Below are 12,578 nucleotides of genomic sequence, written 5' to 3'. Positions count from 1 at the left end.
GAGGAAAGGGAGAAGGGGAGGGATAAACTAGAAGTATGAGATTAACAGCTACAAATTAATACACATAAAATAGATAAGCAACAAGGATTTGCTATATAGCACAAGGAACTATAATATATTATATTAACCTACAGTGGAAAATAATCTCAAATGTAGATATGTATATATATACACACACATATCTGAATCACTTTTCTGTATACCTGAAACTAAGACAATATTGTAAATCAACTATACTCAATGTTTCAACTAATTAATTTTATTTTTCACCGCACTGGGCCTCCATTGCTGCATCTGGGCTTTCTCTAGTTGCAGTGATCAGGGGCTTCTCTTGGCTGTGGTGCGCAGGCTTCTCGCTGCACTGCCTCCTCTTGTTGCCTAGCGCTCTAGCGCCGTCGAGCCCACAATGGGCTCAGAAGTTGTGGTGCATGGGCTTTGTTGCTCCATGGCATGTGGAATCTTCCCTGACCAGGGATCAAACCCATGTCCCCTGCATTAGCAGGCAGATTCTTATCCACTGTACCAACAGGGAAGTCCAACCATACCTCAATTTTTTTTTTTTTTTTACTGCTCCAGTCAATGAAAGGGAAACTTTATTGACGCCCCAGGACCACGGGGCTTGGGCAGGAGGCCGCCCTGCGGGCAAAGGAGAAGCCGGCGGAGGAGCTTTACTTGACCTTCTTCTCGGGGCGCAGGTTGTTGGTGTGGCCGCACTTCTTCTTGCGGCAGTTGACAGCACGGGGGTGCAGGCGGGCGTAACACTTGTAGCAGATCATCTTGTCGCAGTTGTATTTCTGAGCGAGCTGGCGGAGGGAAGGCTCAGTGATGCCGCCTCGCAGACGGAGCACCAAGTGCAGGGTGGACTCTTTCTGGATACTGTAGTCTGACAGAGCGCGCCATCCTCCAGCTGTGTGCCCGCGAAGACCAGACGCTGCTGGTCAGGTGTGATGCCCTCCTTGTCTTGGATTTTGGCTTTGACATTCTCAGTGGTGTCACTGGGCTCGACCTCAAGGGTGATGGTCTTGCCCGTCAGGGTCTTCACAAAGATCTGCATCTCTGCGTCTGCTGCTCGGCCGCCTGGTTGAAGAGAAAGAGGGCCGGCGGAACCGGAAACCGCCGATTCGCCGCCGAAAGCGCCTGCCTATACCTCAATTTAAGAAAGTAAACTACAGAGTGTGAGATGCATGAAAAGAATAACATGGAAACTTACATTACCATGTGTAAAATAGACAGCCAACGGGAATTTGCTGTATGTCTCAGGAAACTCAAACAGGGGCTCTGTATCAACCTAGAGGGGTGGGATGGGGCGGGAGAGGAGAGGGCGGTTCAAACCGGAAGGGATATGTGTACACCTATGGCTGATTCTTGTTGAGGTTTGACAGAAAACAGCAAAATTCTGTAAAGCAATCATCCTTCAATAAAATGAATAAATTTTTTAAAAAAGGAAGAAAAGAAAATGCACAACGTTTCCCAAGGGGCTGAACCGTTTTGCATTCCCAGCAGCCCTGTATGAGAGTTCCATGTGTCCCACTTCCTTGTCAACACTTGACATTGTGATTCAATCATTTTAGTCTTTATAGCTGGTGTGTGATGGTATCTCATGATGAGGACCAATGATGATCTTTTCATGTGCTTATATGTCATCGCTATCTCTGCTGAAGTATCTCTTCAAAATCTTTTGTTCGGGTTTTATTGGGTTGTTTGTCTTATTATTGAGTCATAAAAATTCTTTCTATATTCTGGATACACATCCTTGATTAAGAATATATTTTGCACAGCTTTGTAAGCAGAGCCCTAACACACACAACAATGATACTAATAAAGATACTAGCACAGTCATTTCTCCTCTGGCATCAGCATCTAGCCTCCCTATGCAGTCTTAGTCTTCAGGCTTCTGCTTCCTTCTCAGAGATGCTGACCCTTGAAGATGTTCGCCTCTAAAAGAGACCAGTTTAATCAACAATAAAAATACAGTTTGGAGGGCTTCCCTGGTGGTCTAGTTGTTAAGAATTTGCCTGCCGATGTAGGGGACACGGGTCTGATTCCTGGTCCAGGAGGATGCAACATGCCCAGGAGCAAACTAAGCCCATGAGTCACAACTACAGAGCCCACACACCGAAGCTACTGAAGCCCACAAGCCCTCGAGCCCCATGCTTTGCAACGAGAAGCCCTCACACACCATTGAAGACACAGCACAGCCAAAAATAAATAAACCTTTTAAAAAAATTACAGTCTGGAGGTAGCTCTGTTTATCCATCAAAAGCAAAACGTTTTGAAGCGTCCCTAGTGGTCCAGTGGCTAAGAAAGCAGAGGCAGGCTCCATCCCTGGTCAGGGAACTAAGATCCCACATGCCCTGGAGCACCTAGGCTGGAGTACCACGAGTAAAGAGATTGTGCACAGCTTTGAAAGAGCCTGCCCGCGGCAACTAAGACCCAAGGCAGCCAAGTGAATTTTTTTTTAAGAAATGTTTTAATAGAAGGGCACATCTTTGCAGCTTCTTCATCGGCAGGCTCAGCTTCCCCAGCCAGACTGAACACAGAGAGGATGGAAATGGCCCTACAGCACGTTTCTTGCACTAAGGAAAGACTTCCTATGGGATTTTCCAGCTTACCTTAGCTTTTTAAGGCCTTCATATACTACTAAGGACCTCTTTTTTTTTTTTCATTTATTTTTATTAGTTGGAGGCTAATTACTTTACAATATTGTAGTGGTTTTTGTCATACATTGACATGAATCAGCCATGGATTTACATGTGTTCCCCATCCCGATCCCCCCTCCCACCTCCCTCTCCACCCGATTCCTCTGGGTCTTCCCAGTGCACCAGCCCCGAGCTCTTGTCTTCATGCATCCAGCCTGGGCTGGTGATCTGTTTCACCCTAGATAATATACATGTTTCGATGCTGTTCTCTCAAAACATCCCACTAAGGACCTCTTTTAATTGTTGGGATTCTTGTCTCTGCTGACCTCAAAAACATTAACACGCTGGGGAAAATTGTGTAAGAGAGACCCAGGTTGCGCTGATGTCATGGCCCTGCCCACCAATCACCAGTGAGATAACATGCGCTAACAAAACACGTGTCCTAGCAAAACAGTCCGTACACAGCTTAGCTCAGCCGTGAACAGTATTTATAAAGGTAACATAATGAAATTCTGAATATTGCTTAAACCAGAAATAAGATATAGCTATGCTGTGAAAAGGGAAAAGACGTTTTGGGAGAGGCAAGTAAGGTTGCTAAATTCTCATTTGCCATAGTAGGGGGACAGTTGATAATACGCTGAACTGAAAACTCAAGAAATAACAACATCAGCATAATTTTCATAAATATGAAGGTCTCTCTCTCACACACACAAAATAATTGAAAGAGGTTCCCCTCTGGGGCATGTGAGTCAGAGATGGGCCTGTGAGTCGTCCATCAGAAGTATTGGCATACTATTTGCATTAGTTAAAAATCTGGTGAAAAATCAAGTCCAGAGAGTACTTCCCTGGTGGCACAGTGGATAAGAATCTGACTGCCAATGCAGGGGACACGGTTTGATCCCTGGTCCGGGAAGATTACACATGCCACGGGGCAACTAAGTCTGTGTGTCATAATTCCAGAGCCCACACCCTAGAGCCTGTGCTCCAGGAGAGAAGTCACCACAATGAGAAGCCAGTGCAAAGGCCCAGTGGAACCAAAATTAAACAGATAAATAAAAATTTTGAGAACTCAAGTCCACAAATTATCTTGATAATAATATAAATTGGGCTTTTTAATTGGAATTTGAATCAGATCTTTCTGACTGTAATCACTTGTTACACGTAGGGAGCATTAGAAGCTGATTGGGGAGATGACAAGCAAGTGATGGGCTGTGACCCATACGTGTGTGTGTGGGTGTGTGTGTGCCCATGTGCCGTGTACATCCCCTTCTGGCCCAGCAGGGCCCATCTGTCAAGACCAATGTTCTCCAGCAAGGCTCCCACATGGCCTTACTGTGCTCTTCACACCTCATTCAGCAACACCGCCCCCCTTGCTCAGCCAGGCAGGCTAAGGGTTGGCGATTACCCTTCAGCGTCACTCGGAGGCATATCAGGGGTCCTTATCCACTTGGAGGAAATTCCCGAACTTGTACAGAATCGTCTCAGGCACCTGGGTACAAGTGGTAGCAGTCAGTCACTTTATCCCCACATACCAAGAGGAGTGCCACCAGCTGCCTTCTCTGGGGCTGGTAGAAAGGACAGATCGCCCCGTTCCAGCTTGTGTTGTGTTGTGTCTGTGCGGAGGAGGCTGAGGAGGGGGGCCAGGGGGAGAGAGACAGAGAAGAGAAGGCTCTGCTCTTCAGCTGGTGAGGGCTTTTTAAGGTCAGGCTGGCATGCCTAGGCACCCAAGGCTGCAGAACTGTGGATGGGGGCAGTGGCTCTGAAGCCAGGGATCCTCCTGATCTGGCAGCAGCACCTCACCTAGTTCAGGGGGACAGCAAATGCCCACTTGGCATTCACGGTGTGCCACACTCATCACTGTGTGTAATCCAGACAAAAATCCTTGAGGAAGGCACCGTTATCCCCATTTTACAGATGAACAAACTGAGGCACAGAAAGTTTACGTAACTTCCCCAAAATTACACAGCCAGACCTAAATAGCAGGTGGTGGAGCTCCACTATCCAAGCACAGGTCCTGTCTGAAAGCTCATCTGGTTAACTTCTTGCTACAAAATATCCAATCGGTAATTGTGAAATGGATTCTAAGCTCATAAAATAAGGCAAGGTGTGTATAGAGTGCAGGATTTAGCATCACAACTATGTTTGAATCTTGTCTCCTGCTGGAGGAAGCCCATCTCCATGACCTGTATCCACAGCCTCCCGGCACTGAGAACCCAGTGGGCTGGCTCAGTGAAGTGCCCTCCTGGGAGGTCAGGGGGCCTTGGACAGGCTGGCACTTGATTGAATGTCATTGCTCTTAAGGTCAGGGTCAGGTGCCCCCTTGGTGAGTCTTCTTTTTCATTTTCTGGGGACCTCCCCTGGTGTTTCCCTCCAGCCCTGGGGTTGGTGACTGTCCCCCCTGCGCTGGTCCTGGAGGGCTGGACTCATCCGCTGGTTCCCTTAACCCCCCGTGGCCCTGCCCATTTGCTAAGTAGTCCCCTTTGTAAATAATCCTCCTGGAATTTCCCTGATTCGCGGAAGCCATCTGTTTTCCCACGGGCCCTGACTGATGTGACAGTGTCATGAATAATGGGGGAACTGGAAGCACCTGAACTGTGGGAGAGCAGGGGTGGGGGGCGGGGAGGGCTGGCTGACCAGGGGCCACTGCACAGCGGCTGGGCTGGGCGGGAGCGGAGGCCAGGGTGTTGCGGGAGTGGAGGAGGGGCCGCCAAGGGCAGGACGCTTGAGGAAGAACAGAAACCTGGAGACGGAATTGCCCAACCTGCACTGGTCACGACCTCCAGCAAGCTTCCTGTAGGCAGCGAACCGCAACCTGGGGGCCTTGAGGCCAGCACGGAGGACACAGTCAAGGTCGGAAATGAATGCATCCATAAACGACGGAATGAGTGTCCAGACCCAGCACTGCCTTCTCTTCTTCCCATGGGGCCCCTAAGCGGACCCCAGGAAGAGAGGAGATAGCGATTTAGGTCTCACACCAGGATGAGGGGTGTGTGTATGTGAGAGAGAGAGAGAGAAAGAGAGACAGAGACAGGTGTGTGGTGTAGGGTGATGTGTGTGCGAAGGCGAAGTACCGCGTGGACCCCGCCCCCCCAACCTGGGGTGAAACCCCGCCCACAGGATGCCCCGCCCACCGGGGCCACGCCCACCCGGAGGCCCCTCCCACTCGAGGCGGAGGCGGTGGCGCCGAGAGCCCCCGAGTCTCCGAGAGCTCGCCTGGCCCGGCTGCCGCGGGGCGGGCGTCTGCTCTGCCAGGTTCGAGCCCCGGGCACTGTAGGTCCCCGCGCCCTGGCCCTGCACGAGTGACGAACCCTCTCTGGGCTTCAGACGACACCGGCCTCACGAAGTGTCCGCAGGGATGAGCCGAGGCTTCGGTGTATAAAGCGCTGACCGCGTCCTGGGCAGGGGCGCCCCTCGGCCAACGACGCCCCCCGCCCCCGCCCGCGCCGGGGCGGTGACCCAGCACCTCGGCCCAGTGGCAGCAGCAGGGGCCTGTGTGGGCATGGGCACAGCCACCCAGCTGACCCCGCGCTGAGGTTCGGCGGCCTGCTGCTGCGGGGTCGGCCGTGCGCTCCCGAGACGGAGGCGGCGCGGGGGCGCGCGGAGAGCGCCACTCGGTGCTGGGCGGCGGGGGACCCCGTGGCGGACACACCCCCGCAGGGCCGCGTCCAGCAGAGCGAAACGGAGAAACAGACCGCTGGCTGCCTTCCTGTCAAGTTCTTTTCTAACCTTGATCACCGAAAATATTACTATTCTGATGCCCCAGAGGAGCGAACGGAACCACGATTGGTTCGCAGCCAAGGTTTGTGGAAACCGGTTTCCCCGGGAACCGCGGGGGCGGAACACACTAGCCTCCTTCCCGTCCCCCCATTCCTCCCACACACCCGGGGAGGGAGGGGAGACGCAGGGATTGTGCGGGTGGAGGGCTGCTGGGGGGCGGAGTGGGAGGGGTAGGAGCTGGCCTGGGGCGGGTGGAGGTGGGAGGGGCTGTCCCGCAGTGGGTAATAAGCCTGGGCACAGAAGGCCTAAATCCCCAGGACTTTAACTTATCACCTGCCACGTCGGGCTTCGCAGGTGGCGCTAATGATAAAGAATCTGCCAGCCAATACTGGGAGGAGGGGGGAGGTGTTCAATCCCTGGGTCGGGAAGATCACTTGGAGGAGGAAATGGCCACCCACTCCAGTATTCTTGCCTGGAGAATCCCATGGACTGAGGAGCCCGGTGGGCTAGAGTCCACGGGGTCGCAGCGAGTCAGACACAACTGAGGCGACTCAGCACACCTTTTGTCAGCAAAGTGGTGTTTCTGTCTTTACCCCCTGAGGAAGCCACTGAGGGGTCCCTGAGAGGCAGTGGGCAGGTATAATTTCCACATAGAAAAACCCCTTTAGCAGAAAAGGGTCTGAATGGAGCGGAGAGGTGAGGGTGTTTCCAGCTGGGAGTAGGGCAGGGGGAGAAAAGGGGCGGGGTGGACAGCAGTTGGGGGGTGGGCCGAGCAGGGGAGAGGCCCCAGACGTGCCTGGCTGCCTGCAGTGCTGGGTCAATGAAGGGCCCAGTGGGGTCTGGACTCAGAGGAAGAGGAGTCCTGACTTGTGTGTGGCCCTTCGGTGGGCATGACAAAGCAGGATGTCAGCATGGGACCTACTGGCTCCTACTTGCAGAGGGCTCTGTGGGCACTAGACGGCCTGCTCGGACCCCGTGCCCAAGCACCGGGCTGTCCCAGGTCCCTTTCTCTCCTTTCCAAGTCCCACCCTTCAAAGCACATTCCAAAGGGGACCCCTTCCCTGCACCAGCACCCCCACCTTAGTCCCCTTCAGGGGCCTCCTCCCCTCCTCTTGCCATATGCCAGCCAGCCTCCCCATGGTGGCCAGTGGGCATTGAAAAACACCAACCTGGTCTCTCTCTCCACCCAGAATAAGAGCCAGACTCATGGCCCGCAAACCCCAACCTGACCTCACCTCCCTCCTCCCCTGCTCTGCCCGCTGCGCCCCCGGGGCTGCCCCCAGAGCTCCCCCTACCTCCTTCCTTTCTCACCCACTCTCCTCCTTCACACACCCCTCCCCAGGAGCCCCAGAAGGCTGCCTGCTCAGTATTCAAGCCCCATCTCAAATGTCACCTTCTCCTGGCAAAAGCAGCCATCTCTGTAACATGAATCTGGGTTTATTTCATTTTCTTTGTATGCTTACCAGCATTTGAAGAGTGACTTTACTTGTGTTCTCGTTTATCATTTTCTCCCAGACCAGAATATAAGCTCCCTGAGGACAGGGACCGTGTCTATCTTACTCAAGGTTATGTTGCCAGAGCCTCGACCAGTGCTGGGCACATGGGAGAAGGCCAGTGAACACTTATTTCCTGAACAAGCCTGCTGGCCCCTGGGGGAGACAGATATGTCTCCAGGTTGTGATGAGTGAGCCAGGTCTAAGCAGTCTGGGAGAAGGTGGCAGAGCTGAGTCTTCCTGGGGGGAATCTGGAAAAACCTTGAAGAAGAGGAAGGATTTGAATTGTGACAAGAGCAGGTAACAATTCTTGAGAAAATTGGCAGAAGCACCTTTGCAGGAGTAGGGTCTTGGAGGAGAGGAGGGCCTGGCCTCTGGATGGCTGATGTATAAGATCCAGATATGTGGGAATTCCCTGATGGCTCAGTGGTTAGGACTCAGAGCTTTTGCTTCCTGGGGCCCAGATTCAATCTCTGATTGGAGAAACTAAGATTCTACAAGCTGAGCAGCCAAAAAACCCCAAACAACATCAAAAGCCAGGTGTGGGGTGCTGGGGGCATAGGAGATTAACCTGAAAAGGTAGACTGGGGCCAGGCTATGAACTGTCTTGTTAGGGACTGAATTGTGTCCCCCACAAGATTCATATGTTGACCTCCTAACCCCTAACACACCTCTGAATGTGACTGTCTTTGAAGATATGGCCTTTAAAGAGGTAATCAAGATTAAACAGATCCGATGTTGGGCCCTAATCCAGTAGACAGAGCGTGCGTGCTAAGTGGCTTCAGTCGTGTCTGACTCTCTGTGACCCCATGGACTTGTAGCCTGCCGGGCACCTGTCCATGGGGTTCTCCAGGCAAGAATACCGGAGTGGGTTGCCATGCCCTCCTCCAGGAGATCTTCCTGACCCAGGCATCGAACTGGAGTCACTTGTGTCTCCTGCATTGGCGGATGGGTTCTTTACCACCAGCGCCACCTGGGAAGCCCCAGTAGACTGATGACCTTATAAAAAGAGGGAGAGGGACTTCCCTGGTGGTCCAGTAGCTAAGGCTCCGAGCTTCGAATGTGGGGGACCCAGGTTTGATCCCTGGTCAGGGAACTAGGTCCCATGCTGTAACTAATGATCCTTCATGCCACAACAAAGATTGAAGACCTCACAGGCTGCAATGAAGACCTGGCACAGCCAAATAAATAAAGTTTTTTTTTAATAAATTAAAAGAGGGAGAGAAACCAGGGACAAAGGAACACCATGCACAAAGAGAAAAGACCATGTGAGGGGCTGGCAAGGGGGCAGCCATCTGCAAGCTGAGCAGAGAAGCCTCAGAGGAACCCAGACTTGCCAACACCTTGAGGTGGGACTTCCAACCTCCAGAACTGTGAGAAAATAAATTTCTGTTGTTAAGACTAACATAGGTCTTAAGATTGAAATTTTTGAATTTTAAATCCTACTATATTAACCTGGTTCAAAAACCAAACAGAAAAAGTCATAGTGACTAGATGCGCAGGTCAGCGTCAACCAGTGAAACTGCATGTTGATAGTATGTGATGATCATAGCATTTTATCCCTGTGATATTCCTCCCCAAATCCCATAAACTCAAGCGAATCATGAAGAAAATATCAGATAGATAGCAATTGAGAAATATTCTCAGTTCAGTTCAGTCGCTTAGTCAGGTCCGACTCTTTGTGATCCCATGGACTGCAGCACGCCAGGCTTCCCTGCCCATCACCATCTCCCAGAGCTTGTTCACTCATGTCCATCAAGTCAGTGATGCCATCCAACCATCTCATCCTCTGTCATCCCCTTCTCCTGTTGCCTTCAATATTTGGCAGCATCAGGGTCTTTTCCAATGAGTCAGTTCTTTACATCAGGTTGCCAAAGTATTGGAGTTTCAACTTCAGCATCAGCCCTTCCAATGAATATTCTCCCAAATACCTAACCAGTATTCTTCAAAATTGTCAAGGTCATATAAAATAAGGAAGGTTCAGGAAACTGTCACAGCCAAGAGGAACTGAAGGTCACATGATGACTAAATGTAATGTGTCCTGGAGGGGATCCCAGAGTAAAGGACACTGGGTAAACTAACGTGTGTGTGCTAAGTCGCTTCAGTCATGTCTGACTCTGCAATGCCATGGACTGTAGCCCACCAGGTTCCCCTGTCCATGGGATTTCCCAAACAAGAATACTGGAGTGGGTTGCCATGCCCACCTCCAGGAGACCTTCCTGACCCAGGGATCGTACCCGAGTCTCTAACGTCGCCTGCACCAGCAGGCGGTTCTTTACCACTAGCACCACCTGGGAATCCTAAATAAGTTACTGTGTTCAGTTGCTAAGTTGTGTCTGACTTTACAACCCCATGAACTGCAGCACTCCAGGCTGTCGTGTCCTTCACCATCTCCCTGAGTTTGCTCAAACTCATGTCCATTGAGTCAGTGATGCCGTGGCCTTCAGTTAATAAAAAATGTATCGATTTTGGTTCATTAGTTTAAATGAATGTACCACACTAACGGGCTTCCTCGGTGGCTCAGCAGTGTAGTATGTGCCTGCAGTGCAGGAATTGAAGGAGATGGGAGTTCAACCCCTGGGTCAGGGATCCCCTAGAGGAGGGCAGGGCAAGGCACTCCAGTATTCTTGCCTAAAGAATCCCACGGACAGAGGAGCCTGGTGGGTTACAGTCCACAAGATCGCAAAGAGTTGAACTCGACTGAAGCGACTGAGCATGCATACACCACACAAATATAAGATGTTAAAAGCAAGGGAAACAGAGTGGGCTTGGGGGAAGGCATATGGGAACTTTGAATTATCTTTGAAAGTTTTCTGTACATCTAAAGCTGCCCCAAAGTTTATTTTTAAAAGTAACAGTGAAAATGCTCACTCTGATTTCTGACCTAATCCACCCAGTTCCCACTCCTACCTGCAATCCTTTCTTAGGGTTCTTGCTCCTTCAAGAATTCCTTTATGCAAATTTGACTCTATACTTTCTCCCCAAATGGGCTTTTTAACTTGCTTGAAAGACTATTTAATAATTTTTAATATAAAATAGTTCAAACATACAAAGTAGAGAGAAAAGCACATCCCAGGGACCCATCACCCACATTTAACAATTATCAAGGATTTGCCGAGTGTGCTTAGGCTGGATAGGATCTCCTGCCTGGCGCTCTCTCTCTTTTGCTGAACCCTTGTGCATCTTTGAACAACCTAGATATCTTCTTCCATCACCCTGGGAACCATATCCCACCATCAACAGTGATTCCTGAAGGGCTTCTCGTGAACTTTAATCTGGGTGATGTGGAAACAGACAGGCTGTTTATCCCTGACCTGATTATGTCCACATGTGGGATGGTTTGGGCGTGGAGGAGGTCAGAGCGGGGAGGCCAGTTATGCACGCCAGTTATGCACGCCCTTGGTCTAGATACCAGGTGATGGGGCCTGGTGCTTGGAGGTTGCAGCAGAATGGAGAAGAGAAGGAGTAGAGTAGCCAGAGCCTGTGTGCCTGGCCACCGAGCAGCCTGGCCTCACATGGGTGCCTGCCTGGAGGACAGAGGGTACCTCGGTGTGAGGGCGGGGCAGCTGCCTCCGTCTGTGCCCACAGGTCCTGCAGGCAAGAGTGGGGGCCCAGTGGCCTAGCTTCCCCTTCTCGGGAGAGTGAGCTCATTTTGACCACCTCATCCCAGGTGGCACTTCTCTGCTGTGCCCTGAGAAAGCCTGTTCTTTGCCTGTGCCCACCCCTTCATGACTCAGGACTGGAGCGTGTCAGAGCTGAAAGGCCCTCAGCAATCACTGACTCTAGACTTGCCCCAGTTAGACATGGGGAAACTGAGACCCAGAGAGGAGATGCAAGCTGCATAGGGCCACACGAGGAGTCAGAAGCAGGGCTGGAGTTAGAACCAGGTCTCTGACCTTCAACCTGGGATCTCCTGTTATTACCTAGAGCTCTCTCTTCTCTCCCAGAAGAGATGTATCACTAGCCATTGGTGCCCAGCGTGTATAAATTTAAAAATCTCTGCGTAATCCCTCTCCCAGGGGATTACCTGGGTTACCTCTGTATACTAAGCCCTGCTTGCTAAGGATAGCATAATTACAGAAAACTACTGTTTATGGAGCTGCTCCCATGGGCCACAAACTGTGCTGGGAGATTTTCATACACATCCGAATTTTCCTAAATCCCATGAGGCAGGTGTTATTATTTCTGTAATCTCCCATTATAGAGATGGGCAAATTGAGATAAACAGAGAAGGTGCAGCTTGTCTAAGATCATACTTGAGGGCGTGGCGGAGGCAGTGTCTGTTTGACTGGAAAGTCTACACTCAACCACAAACCAACCGCCTTGGCCTCTGAAGAAGAAGCCAAGAAGAGGATGGTGGTGGCTCCCCAGCCTCCTCCCTCTTTGTCCCTCAGCCCCACCCAGCGGCTCAGGCCCCTCAAAGGAGTAGACAGGGTAGGGATAGACTCTGATCATCTCTGTTCCTAGAGACGTCCCTCTGACATCACCTGCTGTCATCTCTATGGTCCAGTCCCAAGGTGGGTTTGGGGCCCTAAACAGACCCCTTCGCTCCAGATGCTCCAGGGAGTTTCAGGGCTGCCTGTGGAGTGCACCGGTCACCATCGCATCTCGTCAGGGTTCCAGTGAATGGCACAGTGTGGAGGGCACAGAAAGGATGCATGCTCACTGGGCACTGAGGGTCTTCTCAGCCCCAGCCCAGCCCTGGACACGTGGGTGGCCGTGCCCTGGC

The 12,578-nt window shown here is 51.4% G+C and overlaps 1 pseudogene; it reads right to left on the bottom strand.

Moving 5' to 3' along the window:
- Nucleotides 1-550: 550 nt before the first annotated feature.
- LOC122454777 lies at nucleotides 551-12,527 on the bottom strand (annotated as a pseudogene).
- Nucleotides 12,528-12,578: the final 51 nt, after the last annotated feature.

Source organism: Cervus canadensis, chromosome 17, assembly GCF_019320065.1.
Source record: "Cervus canadensis isolate Bull #8, Minnesota chromosome 17, ASM1932006v1, whole genome shotgun sequence".
In the NCBI taxonomy this organism is placed as follows: domain Eukaryota; kingdom Metazoa; phylum Chordata; class Mammalia; order Artiodactyla; family Cervidae; genus Cervus; species Cervus canadensis.
The sequence above is the reverse complement of the archived record's forward strand: the minus strand, read 5'-3'. Positions and strand labels throughout refer to the sequence as shown.